Here is a 5,799-nt window from a genome sequence, read left to right on the forward strand (position 1 = left end):
TTTTCCCTTCAGAGTTTTACCCGTCAATCATTTTTCGTATTTGGAAATAGATCAATTAAATAACTGTAAGAGAGAGAGAGAGAGAGAGAGAGAGAGAGAGAGAGAGAGAGAGAGAGAGAGAGAGAAGGAGACTTGATCCATTAGTTTTTTTCCATCAACATTTGCAGTTTTATGTGACAATCTCCACACCCTTGGGATATTTAAGTGGTTAAATTTGCATCGTAACTATGTTATGCTCAGGCCAACATTGCTCTTTCAGTCGGCATAAAGAGTCGAACGAAGCCCCTATGCTGCTTGAACTCAAATCTACACACATTGATATGCGATACAGAAACCTAATTGTACCAACAGTTGAAGAGTGTGTTGTCAAAATAAATTGTCGACATAGAACTTGCTGAGTGTATCCTCAAAGTGTATTATTAGTATTAAAATGAACAAATATGTACAGAAATATACGTATATGGTGCTACTTACATGGTGGACATCACAGAAAATGACCCGTTGTTCGTCCACACTTTAGGTTTTTCAAAGCTACGAGCAAATGAGCAAAGATGTTGACAAACCGTGATTTTAGGGTTTCAAACGATAGGATTGAGGGTGGAGGTCGATGATTTCATGTGGGTTGTAGGGTTCTCATGGTGGTTCTTGACTGGTTCAGAGGAGAGGAGTGAGAGAGAGAGAGAGAGAGAGAGAGAGAGAGAGAGAGAGAGAGAGGGTCGAAGAGGTGATGAGTGAAGAGGAGAGGAGTGAGAGAGAGAGAGAGAGAGAGAGAGAGAGAGAGAGAGGGTCGAAGAGGTGATGAGTGATGAGAGGAGTGATAAAATTTCTATGTACGAAACCCTTTTTGACATACGAAGGGTATAATTGTCCTTTCACTCGTTTCCGTCCAAATTTTTAACGGAATTTGCCAAAGGGGTGAAGTTGTTGAGTTTTAATAGTTGAGGGGGTGAAGTTGATGAGTTTTGTAGTTGGGGGTGATATTGACAAATCGTAATAATTGAAGGAGTGTCCTTGCAATTAAGCCTAGTATTAACATTGAACTTGCAAAAGCAAAATAGTGCAAGACAATCTCTAAATTAAGGCGGATAAAAAAAAAAACTCTAAATTAAGTCTATGTTTGGTGGATCCGTTTTGCTAAGGTCGAGTAACTGAGCAGTCGCTTATGTGGACAGATGAAAATCGGCAACGTGAGTAAAGTGGAATAAAGACAAATATGTTAGAACATTACCAGTGGCTTAGCTGTTATAATTTAACTTTAAATTTGGGAGTAGCATTGTTCAATTGGAGTCTACTTTTTTTTTTGTTGGGTGTTATCCGTAAAAATATGAAGAGGAAGGTTACATGGATATATCTATATAATAAAACAGAGCTGTATTTGAATCCAAAAGACAACCAACGATCTAGATTTGTCCCCTCCTTCTGCATAAATCTCCACCCTCCATTCTATATTCCTTTTTTAGTCTTAAATGTTTCCCTGATATAGAATTAGATGAATCAGAATTAAAGGAATAAAAGGAATGAAAATCTGAACCCATCTATATATAGAAGGAATCAATATTCGATATCAATATAATATGGGAGGGGAGTTTTCAAATGCGTATATTTTTTACCATAGGATCGGTATATTTGGAAATGATTGTACAAATATTTATCACACCTCTAATTTTTCGAAATGACAGGAAAGATTTAAATGATATATTTGGAAAGGATGGTATAATCATACCTTCTATTTTTCCAAAATCACAGGGAAGATCTATATTTTGGCTAGCTAGAAGGCATACGTTTTGATTATATCTTTTATTTCCGAATAAACACATTTTTTCCAAATCTTCTGCTGTTTCAAATACCATTATGGTAAATTTATCAAAGGTTGGAACTCAAAAAAGGTAATAAAACCATTTCCCAAACATGAAACACACACACACACACACTCACTCTCACTCTCTCTCTCTCTCTCTCTCTCTCTCTCTCTCTCTCTCTATATATATATATATATATATATATATATATATATATATATATATATATATATCTCAAGCAATGTGTTACCTGTTCAAAAGCAACCCTATTCGATTCAAGGTGCCAATCGAAGGTAAAAAAAATCCCTATGGAAAATCTGATGGAAGAACCAATAGAGAAATTGTGATGTGTTACGGGGGAAGCCATGGAGAAATGCCAATCGGTGTGTTGAAAATCCTAATTAGAAAGATTTTGTGGATTTTTTTTAATCTTATCAAACTTTATTGTATTTACAGGTTTGTGTTCAAATTGACTCTAATTTTGAAGGTGAGTTCTCCCTCTTTCTTTCTCTCACACACACATTCATACCAACATAAATTCGCTGACTTTTTTTTTTATAGGCAAAATTTTATTATAAACGGGGAGAGGAGAAAGGGAAATTCAATGAAAGGTTGAACAGTACATCAAACTCGCTGACTCTTTGCTTGATTGAATTTTGATAGATAAGTCTAAGTCAATTTGATAGATAATTCTAATATTATCATTTTGCAATTTTCGGAGAAAAAAAAAAAGATGGTCTACTTTTGTATTGCATTAGTATAGCTTTGTTCCCATTAGTTCGTAATGGCCAAATCTCCATAAGTAGTTTATGGGTAATATGTTCGTGTATTTTACAATGCCCGAAAATTACAAAGCACGGAATTTGATATTGAGGGTTGGAGCTTATACGGTTAATGTTAATTTGAATATAATAGACCTGTGCATTTTAGCTATTGAATAGAGCTAGCTACTTTGTTTTTTTCCTCTTTCGAAAATGTTGCAGGTTTCAAACTTCCGCACAAACCGAGAACCAAAATTCAATCCAAGACAAAGTCAGGTAAGAGAAAAAAATGTTTTAGCAATTTGATTCTTGCTATAATCTATAACTTTAATTCATTTTCTCATTTTTTAAACTAATATGGGTTTGTGAATTTTAAACCGGTTAAGTGAATCAACTCAAGACAAGTAGGCATCTCCCTTACCTTTTAGCTTTTGTCTTGAGATTTGAAAGTGAGGCTTGGGTGTTAATTTGTAGATGTTGATTAGGGTGTTTTCCCCATGCGTGATAATTATTCTGGAGTTGCAAGAGGTTCACATTTTCTAGCACTCTAACAATCTGCGTTGATTCTACCATTGTAGGGGTAACATGGAAAGATTGGAAGTGCTTTTGGTGGATGATCTGCATTCCACCACCAATCTTTCTTGCAAAGCTCCTATTCTTATGAAATTGTGTTGGTATAATCAGAGATCCCTTTTGGTGAGTTGCTCTTCTAACTTTTTTTTTTAATGATATTAGTATGGCTTTAGCTGTTAATGTTGACATACTCTGGCTTTGAGTTAATGTAAGTGTTACCGACAAAATTTGTTGCAGTGCTTAAAGCTCAGTCGAAGCATGCTTTCATTTTGGAAAGGCAAAGCAAGGATCACGGGTGTAAAAGTTGTTGTCACTGATAAAAGAAATCTTCTTTGATGTAGTTCTGTTAACTTTGGGTTCCTAATGTACTCAAAGGTACTTAATTTTTGGGTTTCTTTGTTAAGAGTATTGATTATATCATGGGTTTTGTTTGTTACATGCAGATGTTGTTATTTAGATAATTGACTTCTATGCTAGCTTTTACATCTTTTAAATTCACTTAATCCCTTTTTGCATTTGTGTATTGCATCGGATAGATCTCTACACCCATTTTATCAGTATGGGACGGTTGTGTAAGTCTAGGTTTAATACGTACCTCAACTCCAACCACACGTATTATATAGATGTTTTCTTCCTTGGTTGCATTCCACTGTACGGGAAGTTGCTTCTTGGTTTAACAGAATGAATTTGTTGGACGATTAAAGGACAAAAAGGTTAGATGGTTGGTGACTAAGAGATACTATGTCGTTACTCATTAGTTGTGAACATATATGCCATACGCACCATGCCAAAGAACCAGAGATCAACTGAATGTTTTCCTCTTCATTTGATAATAGTTATGTACAAAGAACTAAATGTTTCAAGTAGAAAAAGGAGGGGGTAAAGTGAGAAATAAATTGTACATTTGATGCACCATTACTATATATGATCCTGTTTTAGACTTCATTTTCCTTTTAGGACCTCTGAAATTCAAGTTTTATTTTCATGTTGTGTACAATTACTCTAATGGGTGGATGATTTATATGGTTGACCAATTTATATTTATATTTTTCTGTTCTTAAACAGAAGTACTAAAGTTCTAGCAAAAGGGATTAGAAAATTGTTTGTTCTTTATTTGCTGATTCAAGTTAAACAGGTCAATGAATATGCTTAGGTTATTGTTTTTTGCATAATTGGATTCATTGAGTAGGAGTTGATATATTGCATGCGAGTCCATAATTTATTTACATGTGTTGATCGTTTGAATCGTGCCTTCAGGCACGGGCATTCGCTAGTACTCATATATTGTGGACCTTTCTTTATGTTAAAGAATAAAAGTTTGATTCAAAACTCTTGTTTTCTTCAAATGAAAACCATTGAGATAAATTTGAAAGAGATCTTTTAAGTTGGTAAAATAATTCAATTTTTTTTCTCAAAACTATTTTTTTTAATTCCAAAATGCAGCTTTTGTAGCAGACTCTTTTTGAACCAAACGTGCAAGTAAAATGAACCAAATGGATCGTAAAAAAATGTTTTGAGTTCTAATGTACCCTAAATATAATCCTTTGATCTTGTTGGCGAATTCCGACCAAAGAACTTTTTGCCAATGACAACCTTTTTTATGTTTGAATTTTCTCGTCTTATTTGAACATTTAAATTTGTCATCGAAATTTTTTATGTTCTAATTTGTCTTCATGACAGTGACTGGTGAAGTGGAAAACAAATGATCAATACCAGAAAAAAAAACTAGTACAACATTTTTTGTAATTTTCTAGTGAATACCAATCAATAGTTCTTAAAATATTAATCAATGGCTAAAAAAAATCCTAAGTTCAAAGACAATAAAAAACAAAATTTGGAGTAATTTTCGATGAAAATCTTGTATTCAATATGGGGAGTGATTTTGCCACTCTCCTTTGTGTCTTGATTAGATGATTTATTTTGTAAGAGAAATAGAGTGATATTAACAAAAATTAGAGTGACAAAATCAATTCCTTTAAATATTTTAGCTAATAAACAATATCCAATATTTTAGCTAATAAAGAAGTGCTTTTGGTAAAGGTCAAAAGAGAGAGAGAGAGAGCGTGTTGGGAACAACACAATCTTTTGAGACAGGACCCAGGGCTCTGCTGCCCCAGGGGCGCTGGAGGCGCAGGAGCCCCTGCCCAACCCGGGGGCTCTGCTGCCCCCTGGAGCAGGAGCTCTGTCCACACTCATTAAACGACAACGTTTTGATTAAATTAAAAATCTCAACCATCAATTTACAATCTTATGAAGCAGAAACGTGATTATGAGAGCTTTAGAGACAAAATTTGATTATGTCTCTTTAGAATAATATGATCAGAATAGTAAGATCTTCACACCCGTTCAAACAGATTAAAAATTGGACCACTTAATTTTTTAACCATATTTTTTAATATATAAACGGTTTCAAAAAAATTAGTGCTCAAATTTTCACCCGTTTGAATCTGTGCAAAAATCTTTTTATTCTTATCATATTATTCTGAAGGGTTGTAATTCATTTTTATCTCTAGGGCTTTCATAATCATATTTCTGCTCTATATGGTCCTAAATAAAGAATATATACTTAATATGGAGTATTGCTACCGGTACAGAAAAATTGGGACCGAAATCCTACCGACGGCCGCCGGTGGGCCGTCTCCGGCCACCGGACGGCCGATCCGAGC

This window comes from Rhododendron vialii, chromosome 10a (genome assembly GCF_030253575.1).
Source record: "Rhododendron vialii isolate Sample 1 chromosome 10a, ASM3025357v1".
Taxonomy (NCBI): Eukaryota; Viridiplantae; Streptophyta; class Magnoliopsida; order Ericales; family Ericaceae; genus Rhododendron; species Rhododendron vialii.